This window comes from Eptesicus fuscus, chromosome 17 (assembly GCF_027574615.1).
Source record: "Eptesicus fuscus isolate TK198812 chromosome 17, DD_ASM_mEF_20220401, whole genome shotgun sequence".
NCBI lineage: Eukaryota > Metazoa > Chordata > Mammalia > Chiroptera > Vespertilionidae > Eptesicus > Eptesicus fuscus.
Genome location: NC_072489.1, coordinates 23,376,450 through 23,404,290, shown reverse-complemented (window position 1 = coordinate 23,404,290; position 27,841 = coordinate 23,376,450). Strand labels below are relative to the sequence as shown.

Below are 27,841 nucleotides of genomic sequence, written 5' to 3'. Positions count from 1 at the left end.
AAAAACTCTTCATGCACTATATTGAAAACAATGCATAATCTTATTTCATGCAAAAAGACCAAATAAAGTATTCTTAAAATGAAAAAAGAAGAGGAGTATAAACTGTTATATGTGAAATCATATAACTAACAGAAGATTGAAGAGGAAAGGAAAGAGAATATAGCAGTAGTAAAAGTATACTGATTTCCATTTACTTTATGCCCAAGGGTAAAAATTTATTATTTAAAGCTGGTAAGTTAAATAATGGCCATAAATGATTACTTAAGGTATTACTAATGAAAACAGTATAATTATAAACTCTGACAATCTTTGAGAAGAAAAGAGAAAAAAAGGAGGTAATGGATATGGCTATGCCCATCTTTTATAATCAGGAATCAAAAGAAATAATTTAAAATTGAGTTAAATAATAGAAATACAAGAATACTTAATAGTAAATTGGCAAACACCAAAATATAGTAAAATGAATAAAACTAGTTGATGGGGGGTGTGAGAGGAATGAGGACTAAGGGCATAATAATTTCGTTACTGCTCATAATAGGGAATTAAAAGGCATACAATAGAGCAGGTGTCCTCAAACTACGGCCCGCAGGCCACATGCGGGTGTTTTTGCTGTTTTGTTTTTTTACTTCAAAATAAGATATGTGCAGTGTGCATAGGAATTTGTTCATGGTGTTTTTTTTTAAACTATAGTCTGGCCCTCCAACGGTCTGAGGGACAGTGAATTGGCCCCCTGTTTAAAAAGTTTGAGGACCCCTGCAATAGACAATTTAGAGCATTATATGACTTTATACCTATAGAGGTAAATATTATATTGAAAAGTGCAACCTTTTAAGTTAGCAGAAAATTCAAAACGAAGAAAATAGCCATAAATCCATGAAAATAGGAAACATGACAGCATTAAGACCAAATGTGTCTGCCTTATCAAGCTATTTAAAGGGATAATCTCATCAATGAAAGAATCATTTAAGTTACTAGTATATAAAAAAGCAAAATCCAGTAGATGTTGTATATAAACTGACTCAGAGAAGTTAAAAAGAAAAGGGCAAACAAGACAAATGCAAACAAGTAAAACAGAGGTAACCATCTTTTTATTTTAATTTGAGGTGTTTTTTATTTTTTATTTTATTTTTATAGAGTTGCTTCACATTAAAGCAATAAGAAATAGGAGATGTCTAAATACGTCAAGGGGAGAGGTGTATTATTTTAGATAATTCAATAAATTTAGATTCTTTTTGGTTTCCACTTAGGGTAAATTCCTCTTAATCTGTGAGATAACTATATTTCTTCCCAGGCTTGTATTGTTTCCCAATCTAACGGGGACACCAACCTACAGATCAGGATCTACAGGGATAACAATCTTAATATACGACAAGATTGATTTCAGTACAAACATATCAAATGAGATGAAGTAAATATACGACATTAATATACGAAATAATAATGAAATTAATATACGACAAGATTGATTTCAGTACAAACATATCAAATGAGATGAAGTAAACTTTAAAAAGAATAAAGGGTATAATTCACAAAGAGATTTAGGAGCTGCAAAAATCTACGTATCAAATAACATGGAGTGGTTCTCAAGTAGCACAACACATTGGAATTACCAAGGGATCCTTAAAAAATACTGATGGTTCATTTTCACTTGCACATATTCTCATTTAATTGGTATGGTGTGTAACCTGGGCATCAGATTTTGAAAGTTCCCTAGATAATTTTGAAAGTTCCCCAAGCAAAATTTGAAAACCAGAGACTGAGCATAAATAATAAATAAATGGAAAACAATACAGGTGATAAATGAAGAAATAGAGAATATACACTTGTAAAAAAGCCAGCAACTTATTCTTCATGTCCCTTGGTCCATGACAGATTACAGAAAACAAGTAAGTGTATAGCTGACCTAAGTAACATAATTAGTAAGGTAAATCATGCATGATTTATATATGAGTATACTGGTAGTTGGTGTATATTTTTGTCAATGAAATTTTTACACTAATAAAAATGTCCCTGCCATCTTTCTTTTCAATCTACACAAAATAACTTTCATAAAGTGTTATTAAAAATAAATTAAAAACCTCAATAAATTCCAAAATACAATAACAGTAAAAATGTTTTAAGATTGCAATGCAGGAAACTTCAAAATTAGGAACAAGCAAACTGGAAAACACCTAGAAACAAAATAAATAAATTGCACAAATTGTCTCTTAAGTCATGGATCAAAGAGGGATTAATTTTTCTCTCTACTTCTTAGTCATCCCCACCTCCTTCTAATCTTTTTTTTTTTTTTTTGCTCTGGGCTATGTTTATATACAAAGCTTGTCTTTTCCTAGGGGCAAAATGCAGTTTATTCCCTTCCCCATTTTCTAGGGTTTATTATCTGGAAAAGGTTTCTGTGTAAAAAAACAGAAACAAAGGGAGTCTGAGTTCTCTGGTGCTAGAAGGAAGTTGGAGACTTGGGGGCGTTTAGGGAGTGAAGAGGGAGTGGGAAAGGCATTTTTCTTACTTTCCCATGGGCCAGAACAGCACCTGAAATTTGTATCTAAGCAGAAAAAGCTTCCCAGTTACGTTGGAGGTATGGTCTCACAAAATTCAAGTGGGGTGAGACCGTTCCAGAAGGATAGTAACCACTGGGCCCCTGCAAAGTCCTTGTGGCTATGCCTCTAGCTCCAATCACAGATGCTGACTCTGTTTCCTCAGTGGATCTGACTTTGCTTTTGTTTAATCTTTAGTCTTCCTTCCCTCCCTCCCTCCCTCCCTCCCTCCCTCTCTCCCTTCTTTCCTTCCTTCCTTCCCTCCCTCCCTCCCTTCCTTCCTCCCTCCCTCCTTCCTTCCCTCCTTCCTTCTTCCTTCCCTCCTCCCTTTCCTCCTTCCTTTCCTCCTTCCTTCCCTCCTTCCTTCCTTCCTCCCCCCCTCCCTCCCTTCCTCTCTCCCTCCCGCCCTCCCTTCCCTCCTTCCCTTCCCTCTCTCCCTTCCCTTCCTTCCTACCTTCCTTCCATTCCTTCTATTCCTTCCCTCCCTCCCCTCCTTCCCTCCCTCCCTTTCTCTCTCTCTCTCTCTCTCTCTCTCTCTCTCTTTCTTTCTCTCTCTCTTTCCCTCCCTCCCTGCCTCCCTGCCTTCCACCGGATGATTCTGAATCCCCCTCTTCCCTCCCCCCCCCATTCCCAGCCAACAATATAAAAGCCCAACTACTTACAGCGATACCCCCAAGGAACTGCTTTACATTTCTTACCTTATATTCACAAAACTTAGCAACCCTGTTTTGGAATTCTTTGATGGTTTCTGGGTTGTGTCTATACTGAAGTCAGTGAAGGACAATATTTTGAAAGACAGGAAGGATTTGAGCAGTAAAAGTACTAAATAAAAGAAAAGGTAATTCATTAACTTGTAAACCTTTTTCTCTATAACACATTCTTGCAGAAACTATATATTCCCATAATGCTGTATGTCCACTATCTTGTTATTTTTGTGTTTGAAATTATATTTGCAATAATTGCCCATGTTGGCTGATAGCAACATTTTGCAAAGTTAAGCAATTAATATCATTCTTAAATTTGTACATATGTAGTCTAGATGTAACACTAAAAAAAGTGTGGTGTTGATTGTTTACAATAGCAACTAGATAGAATTTCAATAGCAGGTTGGAGAATAATTTTCTTTTTATAATAATACTTAATATGACAGTTAAATTTTCAGAAAATAAAATGCAAAATTTTTGGCTTTATTTAAATAATTGTTTTAAAATTTAATATGAATTACTTATAAGTTGTAGTTTGCCTTTTAATATTTATGGATAATTTTGAATATTTTAGGAAGAAACATTTTTAGAAACATGAAAATGATTTTTCTATTTAATTATTTTTTAAATAAAAATATATTCAAAATGAACACCATATTTTAAGATTCATTAGATTATTATTGATAACATTTAATTGTATGAAAGTTTCAGTTGTAGCAACATTATTGGTGGTTTTGTTGATATGAAAGAAAATATAAGTTTTATGGAGTGAATGTAAAATAATATTGTTGGTACATTAGTAGAACACTCAGACATAAGCAATAACAAATTCAAGTGTCTGATATTTTGTCATTTTTTTTATTCATATAACACGCATATGTATATGTATTTATATATATACTAGAGGCCCAGTGCATGATTGAATCATGCACGTGTAGGGTCCCCTACACGCTTTCACTTCCCATCGTGGGGGGGCGGGGTGCCTGTCCGCTGGTGCACCAGCGGACAGGCACCCAGCTCCCCCGCTTTTTTTTTTTTTTTCTCTTTCTTTCTTCTTTTTCTATGTGGGATGGTTGATCTTGAGCCTGCAGGGAGCAAGCTGGCTCCAGACTTCTCCAAGTCCACAATTCTTTGCCTCCAATTCTTACGTGTCCAAAGACAGGGAACCACAGACACGCCTTTGTAGGAGGGTAAGCTCCCCCGCTTTTGATGGTCCGCGGCGGGATGTGAGCTCGCTGCCCCAGAGGCCCCTTCTGTTCCGCAGCACAGCCATGGTGCAGACACTGAGCTCGCGCCACCGCTGGCGACACAAGCTCAGCGTCCTGCTGGCCCAATCGGCTACCCTGGCCACCCCGAGTCCTGCCCCCTGCGCCTCCCACTGGCCCAATCGTGGGCCTAGCGGAGTGGTGGTAATTTACATATTACCATTTTATTAGGTAGGATAGACATAATTATAAAAGGTTGGGCAAAAGTAGGTTTACTGTGCCATTGCAACAGTTTTTAAATTTTTTTTTTTTTAGAGAGAGAGAAACATCGATGACCGAGAATATCTATTGGCTGCCTCCTGCACTCCCCCCACTGGGGACCAAGGCATGTGCCCTGACTGGCAATTGAGCCAGCCACCTCTGGTTCATGAGCTACACTGGCTGGGCGCATTGAGACATTCCTTTGAGTTAATAAAGTTGTTGTAATAATCATGACCAGCGTGTCTTTTTCCTTATGAACAATTGTAAACATACTTTTGCCAACCCCTGTATACTATAGTCTGTATGTATATTTATATAATTTAGATATATTAATTTATATATATATGTTTCAGTTCTATTATGAACATATATTTGTCTAGGTAAGAGGATAAAAGTCATTTTATTCAACAGTTTTAAAGCTTGATTTACTATGTAGACAGACAGTACATGGGCCTTCTTCATTTGTCCTCTTCTCTCCAACTGTGAATATCAATGGTAGTCCTGGCCACTGGGCCTCCTGGGTGTCTGCCAGCATTAGAAGACACATCTTATAATAAAACTTGAGGCCCAGTGCATGAAATTCATGCACTCGGGGAGGTGGGTGTCCTCAGACTGGGCTGTGCCCTCTCGCAGGGAGCAGGCCTAAGCCGGCAGTCAGACATCCTTAGCACTGCCGCGGCGCTCGCCAGCCCTGAGAGGCTTCTGGCTGAGCAGCACTCCACCTGTGGGAGCACACTGACCACCAGGGGGCAGCTTCTGTATTGAGCGTCTGCCCCCTGGTGGTCAGTGCATGTCATAGTGACTCATCATTCCGCAAGTTAGACAAAATGTGGCCTGCAAGTTTGACATGCTTGATGTACAGAGTGGACAGATAACCACTGGTTCATATGACACTCACATACCACTGATATCTAACTTTTAAAAATTATACTCAGCTCATTTCTAAGAGAGGTAGGCTCATGCATTGCTTTCTAGAAATAATAAGAAAATAATGAGTAACTATTGGTATGTAGCAATCAGGACTTTGGAGTATAAAATAGAAGTTTTGGCCAGATCAGAATATTACAAGCTATATGGACACACAGTAAAGGCTTCAGATGGGGCCAGAGCTTGGCCCCACACTCCTTTGTGAAGTAGAATGGAGAATCAGAATTTAATGTTTAACATTTTAAAATATATATTTTTATTTCAGAGAGGAAGGGAGAGGGAGAGAGAGATAGAAACATCAATGATGAGAGAGAATCATTGATTGGCTGCCTCCTGCACGCCCCCTTCTGGGGATCGAGCCCACAACCTGGGCATGTGCCCTTGACCAGAATCAAACCTAGGACCCTTTAGTCTGCAGGCTGACATTCTGTCCACTGAGCAAAACTGGCTAGGGCTAATGTTTAACATTTTCAGTTCTCTGAAAGTAAGGATGTATCATATATTTCATTACACAATAAAGACTGAGTGTTTCATATCTGATGATTGTAATTATATTGGATTGTTATAATTAAGCTTCTGGTACCTAGAATGAGGAAGCTGAGGGAAGAAGCTTCTATGATGGAATGTTGTCTTAAAATGGCTTTTTATTTATTTCAATGTGAACTATTAAATTTTGATTCAGTTATCTTTTCTCAATTGATTTATTCTGATGTAAGTGAAAGGATACAGCTTATTATTTTTTAGATAAAACTGTTGGGTGGTTGAACCCTGGAGTCAAAAATAAGACCACCAGAGGCTGCTGATTGATTTAAAAAAGCAGGCAAGGATTTATTGAACTGGCCAGGACGGCCACGAGAGCACCACACAGGTGGCCACACCCACGACCACGCCGTTTCAGGTCCTTTTAAAGGTCTAAACCACAAAAATTTTCCTTTGTTCTAAATTCTGGGAACAGCCCACAGTGGGGTTCCCAGCCACATCCTGCTGGACGTTGGAATGAAGAAGCAGAACTGAGCAAAGTTAATAGTCTCTAAAGGTTATCTATAGTTTCTACTCCTGGAGATACTGAGTCAATGGGAATCAGTCTCCTGTGGTTCTGGTCCACAGGCACAGGAGAATAACCTTTGTGATGGGGGGTGAGTTTCCAGGTCTCAATCTGGAAGCTGAGGTAACTACCCTATTGTTTAAGCAAGCAAGTGCGTGCAGAAGCCAGAATAGCAGGGTTAAAATTCAAACAGCAGTTTTTACCTAAGTATGGTTGCTACCATACTTCAAAAACTTGTATGAAATACACATATTTTAGAAGATAAGTTTGAATATGTGTGTGTGAGATATATATATATATGCATGTAACAGTCACCAAAATATAGAAATTTTAGTGGTTAGTTCTCTCATTAAGAAGTTGTTGAATGGCTGACTGTCTTACATGAATGAGGTAGGTTTTCTGATTTCACACAGAAAGTGTATGAACTTAGATGTGTCATTCAAGTATCTCTGATGGCAAAGCCTGGCTAGTTAACTTTTGACAGAATGGATGTTCATTTAAGGTCTATAGACGTTTGGACTTCAGCCATCACCAAGATTGATAGGACCTTCTCAGACACTGCAGAACAGAGTCCAAACCAATACCTGTATTGCTCTGGCAGAGAAGGGAGGTGTTTCTGTAGTCTGCTTATAGCTTTACTAGATGCCCAGTGCACAAAATTCGTGCATGGGTAGAGTCCCTAGGCCTGGCCGGCAATCAGGGCTGATTGGGGCCTCCTGGCTGCTGGCCGGGCCTCCCTTCCACAGCTGCCAGCTGCTAGCTGCTGGCTGGGGCCTGCCTTCCCCAGCTACCAGCTGCTGGCTGGGGCCTCCCTTTCCCAGCTTCCTTCATTCTGCACTGCCCCCTGGTGGCCAGCGCACATCATAGCAAGTGATCGAACTCCTGGTCTCCCGGTTGAACTCCTGAGGGGACAATTTGTGTGTACCCCCTGGATGCAGCATCCAGCCTTATGGAGGGGATGACAGGCCCAGACACTCCAACGGCTCATATCCAGCCTCGCCGCTTGGTCTCGCAACCCCCAGCTGGGCCGACAGGCCCAGACAATCCAGCAGCGCCAGCTTTGTTGGGTTAATTTGCATACTCGCTCCTGATTGGTTGGTGGCTGTACAGAGTGATGGTCAATTTGCATGCTTCTCTTTTATAAGTGTAGATTATTCAGTATGGTTGAATCTAGTTTATTTCATGATCTTCTGAAAAAAATGTTCAGAGAAATATTTTATTCACATGTAAAACTTGCAGAATGAATCTACATTTTTGTTTATAGGTTGGTAAGACAAAAATGATGCTACAGGAAATCACTTCCTCCTCTTTTTTTAAAAAAAAATTGCTACCCTGTCTGAGCTTTCTTATGTATCCCTTTAGGGCAGTTTTAAAATTACATGATGTACATTATATTAGAAAGATTATTTATCCTTTATAGGAAATAAAGAAATAAAGCTATTTTCAGAGGGAATACAACAAACATATCAAATTCTGCTGAGACCAATTATTCTAGCTACATGGGGTAGTAATATAATTTAATAAGACACACCTATCCATATTTGTTGCAATAGCTACAAAATTTCTATTGAATAGCTGTCTGTTTTTTAATTCACTTTTTCTATCTATTTAAACTATCTCTTACCACATTCAAAATTATGGACTAATCAATTTTGGGGACAGGGAGAAGGAGGACTGAGGATATTGACTAGAGATAATTTCTTTTCTATATTTACAATTGCTTTCTCTTTCCAAGGTCTAGTTTACTTATTCGTCCTATGAAAACTTTGAGTCTTTTATTTTGAATCGATATTATTTTGAATGTTTTATAGTTAGCCCTTGGATTTTGTTTCCAATTAAAACAACAGTAACCAAACTAAAAGACCTCAGTGTTACAAGGAACGTCAAGGTCACCTAAATCTCTAAGTTTTACCTGGGATGTTCATCAGAAACACTGGGAAGCCTCAAGGTCTATAGAATTAGAATCACCAGGTTTTAGGTTATATGATTTGAAAGAAAACTTTCCAGGTAATTCTGATTTGGATCCTTGGTTACAAGCCATCAATCAAGTTTAATTTCCCATCTGAAGTTTCAGTCATCCAAATGGCTGTCCAGTAAGAGGGAGATCTTCATCTCCAAAATATGTACTTTTTTTCTTCAGACACCTGTAGTTGTTCCTTTTTTTAGACAGTGGTGATTGTTCCAAAATCTGAGTCTCTTTAACTAATGCCAGTCATCCAAAGATGCCACAGAAAAGAAAAATACAACTTCTTTTTTAGTCTTATAGTTGGTCTCCAGATGCTCAGTCATGATCCAGTGTGTCAGCTGAGCATTTAGCAGGACCATTGTTTCCTTTAATCTCAAAATGATATTTTATCTATTTATATAAAACATGAGCAAAGGCAAATCAAAACTTTACCAGAAGTATATACTACAGTAAGATGGACTGTCAACCTAGAATAGCCCATGGTATTGGAAGTCTCTGTGGTGGGAAAAGAAGTTGTGGGAGGTTTGTGACAAGCCCTTATCAATAGGAGAATTACAATGTAACCCCCTGGGATTCTAGAGCCGGGTCTTGTCATCTGTAGTGGAAAATCACGCCCCTTTTCCATAACAGTTCCTGGCATGCCACTAGCCACTGGTAGAGTTGGAGTGCTAATGTTAATTGACATATAACATTGTATTAGTTTAGTGTGCACAATGCATATATTGTGAAATTATCATTATAATAAGTTTATTTAACATTCATTACCTCAAATAGCTACACACTTTTTTCCTTGTGGTAAGAACTTTTAAGATCTAGTCCTTAGCAACTTTCAAATACATACTACGGTATTGTTTACTATCATCACCATCCTGTACATTACATTCCAAGAATTTATTTATTTTATAACTGGAAGTTTATACCTTTTGGTCACCTTTACCCATTTTTCTTATCCCTAATCCCCTGCTTCTGGGAACCACCTATTTTCACTATTTTAAACATACTTATTATTTGTCATTTCATCATTCTACTGTAATGAAGAGTTTTCTCCTACCTCCCATTTACTTATTCATTCACTTATTTAATTTATATCACTATGAAATTATGTATTCCTGTTTTAGTGTTGAGTTATAATTAGTTACTGTCATCATTTTTTGATGCTCAAATCATTTTAGATTAGGCTAATAGAAGCATCTTCAAGGTTACTCATATGTCTTTTGATATGTTCTCATCATTCTTTATGTAAGAAAATAATAGTCTAGCACCATAAGATGTCTGGGCTCCTCTTGTACTGTCCATGCTCCTGCCTTGGAATCAGCCACTTCTCCAAGAAGTCCTGCATTGTTTGTTGTTGTTGTTTTTTTAAGGGGAAGATGGTAATTAGAAACCAAGATCAGGATACTTGGTATGTATATACAAACATATATATTTTCAATAATCATGAACCATGAATTCATACTAAAACCATCCGCTTAAATCCCAAACTTCAAAGTTCTTGTTACCTTTCCCTTTCCATGTTTGTAAATACATCCTCCAATAGTAAGAGAAACCTAGATCTCCTCATCCTCAATATTTCCTTTATTTGCTCAGTGAATTTACTGATTTGCCCAGTGTTACAAAGCTTTCAACCTAGGCAGCAGGCCTATTTATTAGACTACACCGACTGACATACTGTAGGTCTTTTCTATCAAACTACTCTGTGTTTCCTATAGATGAGTCACTCTCCTGCCCAGACGTTATAGGCATAGCTGTTATTGTACTCTTTGCCAAGATCCTGGAGGTGATTAGGTCAAGGGTATTGGAAAGATCATAGATTGAGTGTACTCTGGATTTTATCTGATCTCTGACTAAGTGATTTAGATTGTACTTTTTAAGTTTAGAAGTAAATTAGTATGCCTACTTCATGGGAAAGGTGCTTTAGTGTTATTTTTAGAATTTTACATCCTTTCTAGCACTTGTTATCTTCAAAACCCAGTAACATACTGAGATTGTTCTCTTCTCTAATATTTAACTTAAGCATTTTGTATGACCAGAAAATTTCTTATTGATACTAACTTTAATTCATTCTTACTTTGTGGTAAACTTGGCAATATATAATCTGAATAGGACTCTAACTGGAATTTTTTATGAGATACAAACTCCCAGTGATGAGAACTAATAAGCCAGTGAGTTTCTTGTCAGCAATAATAATGGTTTATTTGTATTGTTCTCTTTTATATGGTCTTTTTTATATTTTTTCTATCAGGAGTTTCTTCTCTAGAACATTGTAATTATTACAATATGTTTTAACCCCATACTCTTTTCATTAAGTCTTTTTAAATCCATATCTGAGGTGGGAGGAGAGGCGTTTGCTTCTACATTTGAACATTCTCTGGGGGTAATAATTTTATTTGAAGTTTAGCAAGTCCATGAAGTATTAGCCTTAAAAATCGACCTTATTTTATGAGGCTCTTGTATTTTTTTCTCTTTGGCTGACTAAAAACAGCCTTTATTGGAACTCTTCAGAGTACTAAATAATTACATTATTTCAGGTTGACATTGTGTGCTGATTTATTATTGTTGTTAGCATCTACTGAGGGGAGAGGCTTAGTGAGTGTCAGCAAATTATCATAGACATGTCTAAAACACTTAAGAGATAACACTACTGAGTAAAAATCAAGTAAAAACATATCCTATTCTTTTATCCTTCCTTGCATACTTCTTTCCCACTCACATGTCCAACACTTTATCAAAATCTGGCCACAAAAACAATACAACATGCTAAAATGTTTAATTCACACTTCAACCTCAATGCCTGAATGTGCAGAATCTCATTATAAATGTGGGCTAGTGGAGAGCCGATTCATCACAAAGTCCTTTCCTCTAAGTTTCTAGGGGGAAATATTAGTTGTATTGCATAATTTATTTTTTGTAGCTTTATAGAGATATAATTGACATATAACATTGTGTAAGTTTATGTTGTACAATGTGATGCTTTGATATATAAACATCCATCACCTCACATAGCAGCCACTTTTTGTGTGTGTATGTATGGTGAAAACTTTTTAGATTTACTCTTAACTTTTCTTTTTTTAACCCTCACCCAAGGATATGTTTTTATTGATTTTAGAGAGAGAGGAAGTAGAGGGGGAAAGAGAGAGAGAAACATTGGTTGCCTCCCATCATCACCTGGACCAGGGATCAAACCTGCATCCTAAGTATGTGCCCTGTCCAGGAATTGAACCCACAACCTTTTGATGTATGGTACGACACTCCAATCAATTGAGCCACCTGGCCAGGGCCTCTCTTAGCAACATCCTATATAATAAAAGGCTAATATGAAAATCGACCGAATGATGGAATGACGAGTTGCTATGATGCACTCTGAACACCAGGGGGCAGATGCTCAATGCAGGAGCTTCCCCTGGGGGCCAGTGCGCTCCCACAGGGGGAGTGCTGCTCAGCCAGAAGCCAAGCTCATGGCTGGCGAGCACAGCTGTGGTGGCAGGAGCCTCTCCCGCCTCCGCGGCAGTGCTAAGGATGTCCGACTGCTGGCATAGGCCCACTCTCTGGGGGACATCCCTCAAGGACTCCCAGACTTCGAGAGGGTGCAGGCCAGGCTGAGGGACCGCCCACCCCACAGTGCACGAATTTTGTGCACTGGGCCTTTAGTTTAATTATATAATACTAGAGGCCCGGTGCATGAAATTCATGCATGGGAGGGTGTGTGTTCCTCAGCCCAGCCTGCACCCTCTCCAATATGGGACCCCTCGAGGGATGTCCGACTGACCGTTTAAGCCCAATCCCGGTAGGATCGGGCCTAAACAAGCAGTCGGACATCCCTCTCATAATCCAGGACTGCTGGCTCCCAACTGCTCGCCTGCCTGCCTTCCTGATTGCCCCTAACCACTTCTGCTTGCCAGCCTGATCACACCCTAACCACTCCCCTGCCAACCTGATTGATGCCTAACTGCTCCCCTGCCAGCCTGATTGCCCCTAACTGCCCTCCCCTGCAGGCCTGGTCACCCATAATTGCCTTCCCCTGAAGGCCTGGTCACCCCTAACTGCCCTTCCCTGCAGGCTTGATTGCCCCCAACTGTCCTCCCTTGCAGGCCTGGTCCCTCCCAACTCCCCTCCCCTGCTGGCCATCTTGTGGCGACCATCTTGTGTCCACATGGGGGCAGCCATCTTGTGTGTTGGAGTGATGGTTAATTTGCATATTGCCCTTTTATTAGATAGGATAGAGGCCTGGTGCACAGGTGGGGGCCGGCTGGTTTGCCCTGAAGGGTGTCCTGGATCAGGGTGGGGGTTTCCTTGGGGTGTGGGGCGGCCTGGGTGAGGGGACTGTGGTCGTTTGCAGGCCAGCCACACCCCCCGGGGACCCAAGTGGAGGCCCTGGTATCTGGAATTTATTTATCTTCTATAATTGAAATTTTGTACCCTTGAGCGGGGGCCAGGGCAGGCCGGGGGTGGGGGAGAAGCTTGGCTTCCTCCATTGCCGGGGGCAACCCAAGCCTCTGGCTGGCTCCAGCTCTGTGGCTGCCGCCATATTTGTTGGGTTAATTTGAATACTCACTCCTGATTGGCTTGTGGGCATAGCAGAGGTGCAGTCAATTTGCATATTTTCTTTTATTAGATAGGACAGTATTGTTAACTATAGTCACCATGTTGTTCATTAGATTCCAGAACTTTTTTATCTTACACTGGAAGTTTGTACTCTTTGACCACATACCCCTCTCATCCCCTGGCAACCACCATTTTATGCTCTCTTTCTGTGAATTTGTGTCTTTGTTTATGATTCCACATATAAGTGAGATCATTATTTTTCTTATCTGATTTATTTCACTTATTATAATGCCCTAAAGGTTCATTTATGTGGTTGTAAATGGCAGGATTTCCTTCTTTATTATGGCTTAGTAATATCCCAGTGGATATATGTACACCACATTTTCTTTATCTATTAATTTGTCAGTGAGCCCTTAGGTTGTTTCTGTGTCTTAGCTATTGTAAATAACACTGCAATAAACATGGGGGTACAGATACCTCTTTGAGATAGTGATTTATTTTTCTTTGAATATATCTAGAAGTGAGAATGCTATTACATGGCAGTTTTATTTTTTAGTTTCTTGAGTAACCTTCATATCATTTTCCATTGTGTCTGTACCAATTTACATTCTCACCAACAGTGCACAAGGAATCCCTTTCATCCACATCCTTGCCAACACTTATTTATTGTCTTTTTAATAATTGCAATCCTGACACATGTGAACTGACTTCACATTGTGGTTTGTATTTGCATTTCTCTGATGATTAGTGATGTTGAGCACCTTTTCATGCACTTGTTGGCCATTTGTATATCTTCTCTGGAAAAATGTCTATTCAAAGATCTTTGTTCATTTTTAATTATCTTTTTTTCTATTGGGTTAGATGAGCTTCTTGTATATTTTGGATATTAATCCCACATCAGATGCAAGGCTTGCAAATATTTTCTCATTCCTCGGTTGCCTTTTCTTTTTCTTTCTTTCTTTCTTTCTTTTTTTTTTACTATTTCTTTTGCAGTGCAGAAGCTTTTTGGTTTCATACTAGAGGCCCAGTGCACAAAATTTGTGCACAGAGGGGGTTGCTCATCCCAGCCTGCACCCTATCCAATCTAGGGGATGTCTGACTGCTGGTTTATGCCTGATCCCTGTGGATCGGCAGTCAGACATTTCTCTTGTGATCTGGGTTGACTTGCTTCTAACCACTCGCCTACCTGCATGCCTGATCTCCCCTAACCCCTCTGCCTGGATGATCACCCCTAACCCCTCTGCCTGCTGGCCTGATCACCCCTACCTTGCCCCTCTGCTGGCCTTATAACCCCTACCTTGCCCCCCTGCTGGCCTGATTGCCCTTACCTTGCCTCCCTGCCTGCCTGATTGTACCTAATTGCCCTCCCCTGCCAGCCTGATCTCACCCCCAACTTCCCTCCCCTGCCAGCCTGATCGCCCCTAACAGCCTTTGCCTTGGCCCCCACCACCATGGCTTTGTCTGGAAGGAAGTCGGACATCTGGAAGATGGCTGGTCGACCTGGTCTAATTAGCATATTATCCTTTTAGTAGTATAGATAGATTATATAGGATAGGATTGCTTAAATGTGAGGGGGAAGCCATTTTCAGCAGGAGGAGGTGCTCTTGGCAGACAAAAACACATAATCTCTATATCTGGACTGATAGCTAACCATATGCACTATACTGCCAAACCAATCATTAAAAAATTGAATTACTTTCTTACACCTTACACCAAACAGCTGTTGCCCTTAAAACCCCTCCTTAGCCCCCACCTTAGGTTCTGCCTTCGCAGTTCACCTAGATTAGATTCTTATTGGTTGGTTTCTATTCCAGTCAGCATCAAAAGCTCTGCCTCCTAGGCAGCCATTGGCTCCTCGCACTTCACCCAGATTTGGTTCTAATTGGTCGGTTTCTATGCCAGTCAGCATCTCTGGGCCTGATCATAGAGGCGGGGCTGATCAGCAGCCACCCCAGGCTGCTGGTGAGCGGGCTGAACTGCTGACCTCTGGGGGAGAGAGAGGGGCTTGGCTGCTGGTGAGGCCCGGAGAGAGAAGCACAGTCTGATCACCCTGCTTCTCTCTCCGGGCCTCACCAGCAGCCACTGCCGCTGCTCTTCATCCCCGCCTCTCTCTCTCTCTCTCTCTCTCTCTCTCTCTCTCCCTCTCTCTCTCTCTCTCTCCGAAAGGTCAGCAGTTCAGCCTGCTCGCCTGCTGTGCACACAGCCTGGTGTTCGGTCGAGCCTTTGGTCATTTAGGATGTTACAACCCTGGATCTTTATATATATAGATAGCCCCACTTGTTATTTCTGTTGATGTTGCTTATACTTAAATGTCATGTTAAAAAAAAATAGTTGCCATGACCTATGTCCAGTAGTGTTTTCTTCTAGGAGTTTTGCGGGTTCAGGTCTTACATTAAGTCTTTAACCCATTTCAGGAAGTGTGAAGCCTCCAGCTTTATTCTGCTGTCTAAAGATGGCCTTGGCTATCAGAGTCTTTTGTGATTCCATAGGAAATTTAGGATTTTTTCTGTTTCTATAAAAATAAAATACCGCTGGAATTTTTATAGGGATTACATTGAATCTACAGATGGCCTTGAGAAGTGTGGACATTTTAACAAAATTAATTCTTCCAGTCTATGAACATGAGATATCTTTCCATTTAGTTCTGTCATCTTCAATTTTTTTCATCCATGACTTATAATTTTCAGTGTACAGATATTTCACATTCTTGGTTAAATTTATTCATAAATACTTTGTTTTTGTTTTTAAATTTATCTTTATTGTTGAAAGTATTACAGATGTCCCCTTTTTTTCCCCCATTGACTTCCCCCGCTGCCTGGGCCTTCACTACCCTATTGTCTGTGTTCATGGTTATGCATATATGCATGTAAGTTCTTTGGTTAATCTCTTCCCCTTTGTAAGGGGTGCTGAAAGTGGAATACCTATAATACCATGTGATGATGTTGCTATTGATGATTGGGTGGGACGGGATGGTGAGGTAAGAATTTATGCAGGCTTATGATAAAAAGAGAGTCAAGATCTTTAGCCTTTTTTTCCCTGACTTCTCTAATGTCAAGGACAGTGTTTTCTCTTCATTTGGTTACTCCTTCCCTTGTTGGCATCTTAGTTTCAGTGATTTGGATTATGTCCACTTGGCCAGAGCCTGGTGGTGCTTCCTGGGTGACTTGGCCTCTTTTGATTCCTCACAGCACTATAGACCCCTCTGAGGTCTGGTGTGATTTGCATTTAAACCTGTCTGGGTGATTTGCTGTTCTCCCTTCACTAGGGAAGCATCTCTGTGGAAACTCCCTAGCCAATCTCTGCATTCCCTCTGAGAGCTCAGTCTGGGTGTGAGGAACCAACACTGACTCAGTGACCTAATTCCCAGGGCAAACCATGCTGTACAATTAAGGGTATTTTGGGGTGGCAGTAGCCCAAATATGTATTGGGCAGCCAGCAAATCACCCGCCTCCCAGAGACTCAATATTAAGATCTCCCTCTGCCTCTTGCTTTGGCATATCTCAGATACCTCCTGTCTCTCTAAGTGGAGGCTACAAGAGGAAAAATAGAAGTAATTACTTGCTCTCTTTATCCTGTCTCTCCTTTTGCCCTCTTCTGTTCTCTGGTGCTAGCAAAAATATTTCTTTTATATTCTCTGCATTGTAAGAACACTTCATGATCTGAGTTATTCATGCTTATTTGCTGTTATGATAAATTGGGATGGTTGGTGAAAGAATAAAGAAATTTGAAGAACACTTTTGTAACAGTAATTTTACATCCTGAAGCCTGAATGTTATCTTATCTTTTTACTTTGCATTGCTTCTGTGATAGAATCCAGTCTTCTCCCAAGTAATTGGATGTCTTCAATGATCTAGAAAAGGCAAAAGAGAAAAATTACATTAAAACTTTCTGTAGCCCTGACCGGTTTGGCTCAGTGGATAGAGCGTTGGCCTGCGGACTGAGGGGTCCTAGGTTCAATTCCAGTCAGGGGCATGTACCTCGGTTGCGGGCACATCCCCAGTAGGGGGTGTGCAGGAGGCAGCTGATCGATGTTTCTCTCTCATCGATGTTTCTAACTCTCTATCCTTCTCCCTTCCACTCTGTAAAAAAATCAATAAAATATATTTAAAAAACCCAAAAATGTTCTGTAATGTTACTCTCTAATGGAAGAAATAGGTATGGGCATTGTATTCAGGGAGAGTAACATCTATTCCTTTTTTAGACAGAATAGTTGCTTGATGGGTTGATTTTTCCACCCACTTTTAAATCAGCTGGGATAATTTGGGTAAGCAATATAGAAATTAAAATTTTTTCTCAAAGAAAGTCTTTTAATTCTTAGAGTACTGTATTTAGTGAAAAAGAAAAATTTTATCATAATTTTATAATTGTATTCAAGGTTATTTTATGTTTAGATTAATGCATTATAAAATAGAGAGGAGAAGGAGGAATATTAATAAGTAGTCTGACTTATTTCACTTAGCATAATGCCCTACTATAAAAGAGGACCATTTATGATTGTTAAGCCATTTTGTAAAAAGTTGTTGGGCACAGGATATGCACATAGTCTCAAAGTATCACCCCATAGATTATTTATTAAATATAAAAGAAAAGAAAATACCAGTAAAATGGAGAAATAGCATAGATATTTCCTAAACCAAGTCACCAAACTTAGCATTATTAGAAATTGTACAAACTGATACGTGGTTTATGTAATATATAATACCATGGGAAATACACAACAATTAGTTTAGTATTCTTTTTTCTTTTTTAGACTATTTATTAACAGACGAGGCCTACAGACACATTTCTTCTTGGACACACCCACAGTGCGACCCCGGCGGCCTGTGGTCTTGGTGTGCTGGCCTCGAACACGAAGACCCAAGTGGCTCAGCCCTCTGTGGGTCCAAATTTTCTTCAGCTGCTCCAGGTCTTCACGACGCTTGTTGTCCCGACCGTTGGCCAGGACCTTGCTGTATTTCCCGTCCTTCACATCCTTCTGTCTGTTCAAGAACCAGTCTGGAATCTTGTGCTGGCATGGGTTCTGCATAATGGTGTACACATGTTCCACCTCGTCCTCTGTGGGCTCTCCGGCCCTCTTGGTGAGGTCGATGTCTGCTTTCCTCAACACCACATGAGCATATCTTCGCCCTACACCCTTAATTGCAGTAATGGCAAAGGCTGTTTTCCGCTGCCCATCGATATTGGTGTTGAATAAGTACTCGCAAAATGTGCTGGCACTTCTCAGAAATCACTAGAGACATGACGGCAGCGGCGTGCAGGCCTCCTGTGGAAGAGCATAATATTCTTGCCAAAAACATTGACTCTTAATCTACTCATGAAGAAACAATAGGCGTATCCAGAATTTGGACTATCCTACATGACAACTTTCTTGGACTCTTCAAAAACTATCAATGACTTGAAAGGAAAACAAGGTAGGTGTGTGTGTGTGTGTGTGTGTGTGTGTGTGTGTGTGTGGTGAGGAAGTGGTAAGCAAGAGAACCCATCTAGATTAAAGGACAGCAGAAGACATGGTAAGTAAATATATGTGGATCTCTTATTTTTGTATCACTTAGTTTTGTGGCATAACAACTAGGTATAAAATATCTGTGGCATCCAGTAATAAGCATGTATTTTGTTTATGGGTTTGTGGGTCACTTGGGTAGTGCTGCTCCGTGTGTGGTTATTTCAGAGCATTAACTAGAGGTATAGTTTTTTGGGTTTTTTTTTTGCTAGGGAAGCTCTTTTCATAGCAATGATAGAAACAAAGGGGCAAGCATATTTCAGGGCCTTGCTAACTTTAGGTCTTCTAACAGTTCACTGATTGCTGAAAGTCACATGGCTAAGACCAAATGCAAGAGAAGGAAAATGAATGGTTTTGAATACTTGTCTCAGCAAATAAATTTGGATCTTGGATCAATATTAAAGTAGTTACAATAGGATTAATGGAGTAATTAGTAAATTTAAATAATGACTGTAATAAGATAGCTTATGTAAAAGTTATATTTTTGGATATGATGTAGATATTGTTATTTTTTAGGACTTATCCTAATTCTTAGGAGATACATGTTAATGTTTTGAGGAGTGAAATGTCATTATGGCTAAAACTTACTTTCAGAAAGTTCAGCAGCAAATATATATATATATATGTATGTATTTGTCTGTCTCTGTATCTACCTATAAAATGCAAACATGGCAAATATTAGCAATTGGCAATTATAAGTGTAGGGTGCATGAGTGTATATTGTGCTACTCCCTCACACATTTTCTTTATGCTTGAAGTTTTTTAAAATAGAAAAAGTAAGTCAACATGATATAAATAAAATAAATACCTGGATAGAAACTGTGGTGTGCCAGAACTTGTGGGAAATGCTTATGGTCTTAGACTCTGGCAGAGTTTGAGACAAAACTAAAGATTTCTTAAGTAAATAAGAGTCTCCAGTCTGCAAAGAATATTGGATTCCCAACTTAGAGAAGCAAATTGGCCATCCTTTTGGAAGGTTGCACAATATTATTAGGGCTAAGAAACCTTTATGGGGGGTTGCACTAATGGGCAAAATTACTCTATAACTTTGTGGTAATGAATTGTCTCTTTCTTACTTATGCCTGAAGGGGTCTGGAAGCCAAAAGTTCTCCCAACATCTCTGATTTAAGGATCTTGGTTTAACAAACTACTTGCTTTTAATTCACTAGATAATCTTAGCACCTACTATTTCACTATTTTTCTAGTCACTTCAGTGGTCTCATCTATAGAGTAAGAAAAAAATATATTACAGCCAACTAGAGAAATCTCAGTAATTTGAGGAGGGAGCACAAAGTGGACAATCAGAAATGTTGCCTTATGCTTACAGAAAATTATCAAATGTATATAAAAGTATTTAATACAAAAAAGTTGTTTTTTTTTGTGGAAGTTGATGAGCTGATTCTGAAATTTCTATGAAAGAATAAAAGACTGAGACTAGTAAAGACACTTTTGAAAATGAGTAAGAGGACTTGATTCATCAGGTACCAAATCTGTAGTAATTATAACATGCTAGAGCATAATCTCAATTGGCAAATTATTAATGGAATTGAATAAAGAGCACCGAAATAGAACCACACACTACTAAAAATTAGATATATAAAAGAGGAATTCTAGATTAGAAGGGAGAAATGACTGTACAACAAATTATGCAGAAACTATTGGTTATCTACATGGGAAAAATAAAGTTTCAAAGGTTCCCTACTATACACCACAAAGAAAAATAGATTTTAAGTAAATTAAAGATATACATTCAAAATGCATAATTTAAAACCCTTAGAAGATATAGGAGCAAATAGTTAGGGAGAAATTTCTGAAGTAACTCAAAGGCTACAAATAAAAAATGGTAAGATTAATAAATTTAATTGCAGTTAAAATTTCCTTGCCTCAAGTGAGACCATTAAAAAGTGAAGAGACAAATGACACTCTAGGAAAGGATATTTGCAAGGTTTATCCTACAATAATTAGTACCCAGAGCATTGAAAGAACCCTACATTTCAATTTGAGAAACAGCTAAATAGAAAATAGGCAAAAGCTATGAAGATATCATTCATAGCTAGTAAGATAGAGGTAAAAAGGAACAAGTAAATTAACTTCACAGTGAGATATTATTTTACATTCTTCATTTTTGTAAAAATTTTAAAATCCCATTTCATCACTAACTACTAGAACTCTTGATATGGAGGTACAGTAGGCAATCTCTGAAGGCTCTGATGGTTTGGAAGAACTGGGGAGCCAAAATCTTCAGGGGCATCTATCCAGCTGTACCCATCTTAGAGATCAAGGTCTCAAGTTTCTTTGGCCAGGAGTTAGTATAACAGACCTGCCTCAGGTTAGCATTCAGTTATTTTTGACAGTCTGCAACTCTAAATACTAAATCCTGAGTTTGGTTTTTAGCTTTTTTCTGCCCTTTCATGGTAGAGGATAAAGGCCTCTTTGTAAGCACACAGTAGGCCCTTTATCCTTCATTGTTTTCAAATATAGTTAACCCTTGAACAACGGGGGCTAGGACCACCAACCTCCCATGCAGTGGAAAACCCCCACCTGTAACTACAGTTGGCCCTCCACATAAGTGGATTTCTAGCCATGGAGTTGACCCTGGAACAACTCAGGTTTGAACTGCGTGGATAAAATCTGAATGTAGGTGGACCCACAAAGTTCAAACAGTTTTGTTCAAGGGTCAACTATAATTGTTAATGACCCTTAACTTTCATTATCCCTCTGTAGGGCATCAATGCAACTTTGTGATAACCAGTGATTCCATAGTTCTTATTGGCATGCCCCCCCCCCCAACTCCCTTAATTCTTAAATTCCACAACACTAGCCAGGATGGTCCTCTCTGATAGAATACTTTTCCAAGTCTCCACTGATAAATGTTTAAGCAATTCGTCCACTGTTTTGTACCATGGACTTCTGGTACTTCATACACCATCTGATTATTGTCAATGAGCAATCCAGTCTCAGAACCCATTTTACCATCTGTGTTCTTGGACTATGCTTGGTACCAGCTGTGTCTTTGGGTTCTTTGGGCAGTAGATGGAGTTAGGATTATAAGAGCTTTATTGGAGGTAACATCTCTGTGAAGGGGAAGGGTCAGGATTGTGCAAGAAAAGGCTCCATGCTGTGAAGCTTATTAATAGTCTGTCTGGACAAACCCAATGAGGAGCTTCAGAGTAAAGACCCGTGAGAGGAATCTGACTTTGGGCATGGAGATGGGGTTTGTTCAAGCAAGGACCAACTGGAACCCATGAAAACAAACTGGAAAGCCCCCCTGTCTGTCTTTCATTGACCTCAAAGTTGCAACTATGGGTGGAGCTGACATCCTTCACTGCAGGGCTGTACACCCAGGACTTGGGAGAAGCTGGAGGAGATGTAGTGAGAACTTGAGGCACTGAGAACCCAGTTGCTGTGAAAAGGTGAGCCAGCTCACTGTGTGGATGTGAAGGAGGGCACTCGCCTTGCACTCACTTTTAGAACATCATGGCTGCTGCTTCCCTTCCGCTTTCCAAAATTCTTATGTATTCTCTCTTGTCCAGCCCTCTCCTGGAATCAGACAGGGAAAAGGATGCTGGGAAACATGTTTCCAGTGTAGCTAACTTAACAGAAGCCAAGTGTGTTTCTTCTTTTCACTTATATTCATTTTCTAATTAAAAATTACTCACATTTCTTTTGAAGATTAGAAGCTCCTTAGGAATAGTATCATATCTTAAAATAAAAAGTCCTATTGTATATTCAGTATCTTTCACACACAAGTTCTCAATATGTATTTGTAAGTGAATAATAAAAAAGAAAAAAGAATATCAAATATGTTACTTGCTTCGTTCCTTCTCCTAAGAAGCAGCCCTTCCTCTTCTCAGAGAACCTTCTGGTAGAACACAAAATGAACATTAGTGTTAATTGTTTTGAAAGAATCCACTTAGTACTGCATATTTCTATAGCACATCTGTCTGTCTTGAGTTCCAATTAGAGAGCCATATTATTCTCTAACTTTCCTATATCTCTCTGATTTGCTATTGAAAAATTCTCATGTGGACATACCCCATGGCACTATCAAATTGTCTGGATTTCTTTTTCTTACCTCTTCACGAGGAGTATCTTGCCATTCAGTATTTTAATTATATTAGTGACTTCCCTGAGCCTGGAAAGGCTGTTAGAGATAAATTAAAGACAGATTCAGAAGATATGTAGTATGACTTGGTACCTGCTATGCCTTCTCCCAAATAGTTTGGTCACTTGCCATGTATGAGAACAACTACCAGATGGCATGAGCAGCTGCAATCAGTTCTGTGACTGAGTGTTGGGAACTGTCTGAGTAAAATGGCCTCTTACAGTCATGTTACTTAGCACATCTCACTGCAGTGGATGTACATTTTGCAATACATTTTGTTAGGTGGTAACTTGGAGGAGCTCTGAATGTATTGAGTTTTTCTACACAGAGATGAACATGTATTGATTTTCATTAGCTTGCAGGTTTTTCATCTCATTATTTAGTCCACAGGCCAGGAGATCTCTTATGTTATTGATTTGCTTCTTTAGTCCTTACAGTGCATCTGCAGTTGATTTTTTTAGGCCCTCAAATGGCTCTGTAATGTTCTTGCTTCCACTAGGGTAAGCTATTTTTTTTTTTTTTAACTCCATATGTGGGAAACCCACTAAGTTTTTCTCTTTTGTATGAAAAATAAAAAGAAGATGTCTGAGGCTGTAGGCATAAATAAAGGCCATTGTGCAAGTGATATATATTCATTTAAGAGAATTTCAGAGAGAGGTTTAGCCTTTTCCGTCGGTCATATATGTAGTGGTTGATAGCTTGGGCTGTGTTCGTTTTTTCCTCTATCCATATGCTCCATTTATGACTTAGGACTTTGCCCACTGTCTAGGCACCGTGGAAATAAAGAACAAATATATCAAAGTTCTCATTTTCAAGGGTTAAAAGGCACAATTGCATTGTAAGTCTGAAAATATGTTTCAAGGAAGCTACAGTTTTTCACCTATCTTTTTCTCCACCCAAGAGAAAAGACCCTTAGAGTTGGGGAAGTGGGAACAGTTTAAAAAGAAGTGTTTTGTGGTAAAGGAGCTCTGTGTTTTGTCCCCTTGCTCCAGCCTGAGCCACATCTTGATAACAACAAATGTGAGAATTTGGGGATATCCGAGATAGGTAAGTCCTAGGGAACAGTGAGTCTCATGGGAGAATTCTCCAAGCCGTCATGGTGAAACAGTACAGAAATTCACATGTGCTATGTCTAGGCATGAGGAGATTGGAGACTGTCTACAGGTTTTCTAGAGTAGGGCAGGAGGCATCATAATGTCTGTGGCCTCTTGAGCTCATGTGGACATTGGCTGGGGAGACAGCACTCTTGAGCAGGCAAAGGGCTGATGGACAGGACAGCAAAGGCAGCTGGATCAGTCCCACCAGGGATGCGATGATAGCATATTTATACCCCAGGAGATTGCCAGCGTGGCAGGGGACATGCTGCTGAAGTGTCAGATGGAATAAAATTACCATCTGAATGGAGAGACTAGCTAGAACCAAGACAAATGTGGTTGAGCAAATGCCTCTTCCTTTTGGGGGAAATATAATTGAAAACAAAATTATCTCTCAACCCAGAAAACCTCTACACAAAAGTATTAGAGAAAGAAAACACTTTTATTTTTGAATAAGCATTAAACCATAATGCGATGCACATCACAGGCCATCTGGTAAGAGATTAAAACTACAGAAATCTCACTTTTATCTAGGCAAGCAGGTACAACACATGATATACACTGAGTGGCCTGATTATTATGATCTCTGAACGCATAATCATCTGGCCACTACGTGTATATCCTATATAATAAAAGGCTAATATGCAAATTGTCCCCTCGACCAGGAGTTCAACCAGCAGGCAGGCCGGCCAATCGCCCATGTCCCCTCCCCCTGGCCAGGCTGGCCAGACCCCACCTATGTACGAATTCATGCACCAGGCCTCTAATATATATATGTATGTATATATTCACACACACACTGAGTGGCCAGATTATTATGTGTTCAGAGATCATAATAATCTGGCCACTCAGTGTATATGTTCTGAAGATAAATGATAACTAGTTACACACAGTTAATTCTAAATTTACCTGGGAGTTGGAGTGATAATCTGTGTTACTTTATTGCCTTTATACAAAGGAAAATTTATATTTTTCCTCTCTTTATGACAGAAGGTGGTTATACAACCTGGAGCCAGCTGTCTGTGGAAATGAGGCCCCACCTCTCCCACAGAGCCTGGGAGATGTGGGCAATATTCCACTTGATGTTTGCTTTTCAAAGGGATGGCTCCCAGGTCCTTGAGAAAGACATTCCTGGGTTGTAAAATAGTCAAGATGTTTATTTTTTTTTAATAATACAAATTTATAATTACAAATTTACCACAAATATGCTCTAAGAAAAAGGAGGTGGAATACCTCTTCCCTTATTTTTAACAGGGAGAATTAAACCTCTTGTTTTTAATTTTTATTTGTCTTTACAAACCCACAGATATACTAGCAGCATTTAAGACCCCCCCCCCCCCCCGAGTCTCAATCTCTTGATGAAGGGACAGGGGGGGGAAAAAATCACAAATATGACTGTATTATTCCTCCTTGAGGTACCATTGAATTTACAAGGTTTACATGGAACCTAGACAATTAGAACCTTGAGATAACGTTCAGTTCAATCTCAAGTTGTGTCCTAGGAAGCTGCGCCCCACCTATACAGAGTTACACAGATGTGTCTCCTTCCTAGATCCAGGAGCCACTGGGCAGAGCCAAGGGTGGCCAGAGAGGCAGCCTCATCTGCCTCTGCACAATACCTGCACTTTCTATGCATATTATGATGTGCAAGAGGTTAGTAAATATTGCCTTATTACCTTTGTTTCTTGGTCCTGCAGCGTTACCTGGCAAGCTTAGAAATCATTGTTATCAGTGTTACCACAGTGCTGGCTTGATTAGCAGGTTATCTAAGCAAACATTATACACAGATAGGAGATTTGATGGGGAGCTTTGATTGGGGGTCACAGCTAGACGTGTGTACACAGCACAGCAGATTGGAATTGTCAAAAACTTGCAGTAATTTGTTTAAATCTTGCCCAGGGCAATCATTTAGGGAATCCAGTTTGCAGAGACAGACTAATTAATATATTTCAAATGTCACATCACATAGACAAGGTCACTTGTTTATCACTTACAAAGGTAACGTGAAGTGGTGGTTGGGTACTTGAGCATCTTGTAGCCACTTTGGTTATCTGGATCTGATATTTTATCTATTGCTAACATCTTGAGCCCCAAAGTTCTCATGTTTCATTGACTGTGACAGAGTTAAGAAATTTTACAGAGCTATCATCAGTGCAAGGGACTATCCTGAAATGATCAAGGCTAAGCTTTATTTCAGAACACCTGACTAAAGGTGTTTTTCAAAGTTAGAAATGATGACCAAAATGAAAGCTCTTATTATTGGCATGTTAATGTTTTCCCAGTGCCCATTTATTCCTATATTCAACATCTTTTCTGAATGCCTCTTATGTAGCAGGGACTCTTATGGACACTAGGAATAAGATGATGAACCAGACACAGCCCTGTACTTCAACGAGCTCACAGCTTTGTAGGGGAAAAAGCCTTGTAAATAGATAAATGATAATACAACTGGCCAATAAATATAGAAATATCAACTAGGAAGGCAGTAGTTAACTTTGATGAAAGTTTCAAACACAAGGATATTCTGTTTTTCCCCAAAGCAACGTAATTTTACTCTACTTTGCCTGGTGAGTTAGAGGTCCCAATAAAAAACAGTGATCTTTAGAATTTGAAGAATTCAGACTGTTTTTATTTTCTTCTTCCCATCATTAGCCACATAGTCTTAAGCTGTTCATTCAATTAGTCCTTTTGAGTGAAGATGTCAATTATTTGCATAAACAGACATGCATCCAGCAATACATAAGATGCCACTCTCAGATTTTATAATGTCTGCTTGTCTTGAACAGTATTGTAATTAAATCTAATTAAGTAGATTTATGGTTTGGAACACTAGTGGCCATGAATAAATAAATGCATGTCCCTTGAAGCTATTTGCTTAACTTATACTTTGTCTTTTAACTTGCTTCAGTTATACATATTCAGCTTAATGCTCCATTTATTTGTTTGTTTATTTATTCTGGGGGAATGTATTTAAACTTGGAATTATATGCTCCTCATGTAGAAGATTTGATTTTACTACAGTTGCCTTTTGATCTCCTTATTCTTCCACCGATTCCTGAAGGTGGACTTATTGTAGGTGACATTTATTTAACTTCACTAGTAATTAAAGAAATACAGAGTTAAACAATAATCAGATGATATGTTGTTTGACTATTACATTATCCAGAAAAAAAATTAGATATCCAATGTTTGGCAATGATGAAGTGAAACAATACACTGTTGGTAGCAATTAAATTGGTATGACTCTTCCAGAACACAATTTGGTGTTACTTATAAGGAGACTTATAAGAATTATACTCATGGATCTAATAATTAATTTTATGTTAGTCACCCAGCTTAAGTTATACATCAGCAGTTAGAAAAAAAGTTTTGTATGTAAAAATGATTATCATAGTATTATTTTTTAATACCTTCAAACTGTCCAGCAATAGGACAAGCATTTAAACTAATGATGGTACATACATAATTTTAGAATATTATGGTACCATACATCATTTATTATTATTTTATCAGTAGTTTTTGAATGCTCATGTGCCAGGTGTGTGTAAGGCCTTAGAAGTATGTTTTCTTTTTTTGAAAAACTGATTTCAGAGAGGAAGGGAGAGAGAGAGAGAAAGTGAGTCAGAAACATCAATGATGAGAGAGAATCATCTATTGGCTGCCTCCAGTTCGCTCCCTACTGGGGATCAAGCCCACCTGGAATCGAACCATGACTTCCTGGTTCATAGGTTGATGCTCAGCTATTTAGCTACACTGGCTGGGCAGAAGCATGTTTTCCAACATTAATTATAGAGACACTGTGTTTAGGAGCAAAGATTATCCACAAAATTCAAGAATATAATATAAATGTTCTCTATTGAAAAAAAATAAATAAAATTAATCATACCTAGAACTCTTACTCCATTGATCCTATATAATAAAAGCCTAATATGCTAAGTGTCTGGTCATTCGGTTGTCC

General features: G+C 39.2%; 1 protein-coding gene, 1 non-coding gene and 1 pseudogene across 2 annotated transcripts in view; all 3 read right to left on the bottom strand.

Moving 5' to 3' along the window:
* Positions 1–27,841, bottom strand: part of LOC129151998 (serine/threonine-protein kinase MARK2-like) — a 549,435-nt gene that overhangs the window by 479,054 nt on the left and 42,540 nt on the right. The window lies entirely within an intron of this gene.
* On the bottom strand, positions 4,299–4,429 carry LOC129152115 (small nucleolar RNA SNORA38). The gene has a single exon (XR_008558831.1). It is a non-coding gene; the product is annotated as a small nucleolar RNA SNORA38 (small nucleolar RNA).
* Positions 17,911–18,563, bottom strand: LOC103289606 (40S ribosomal protein S18-like; annotated as a pseudogene).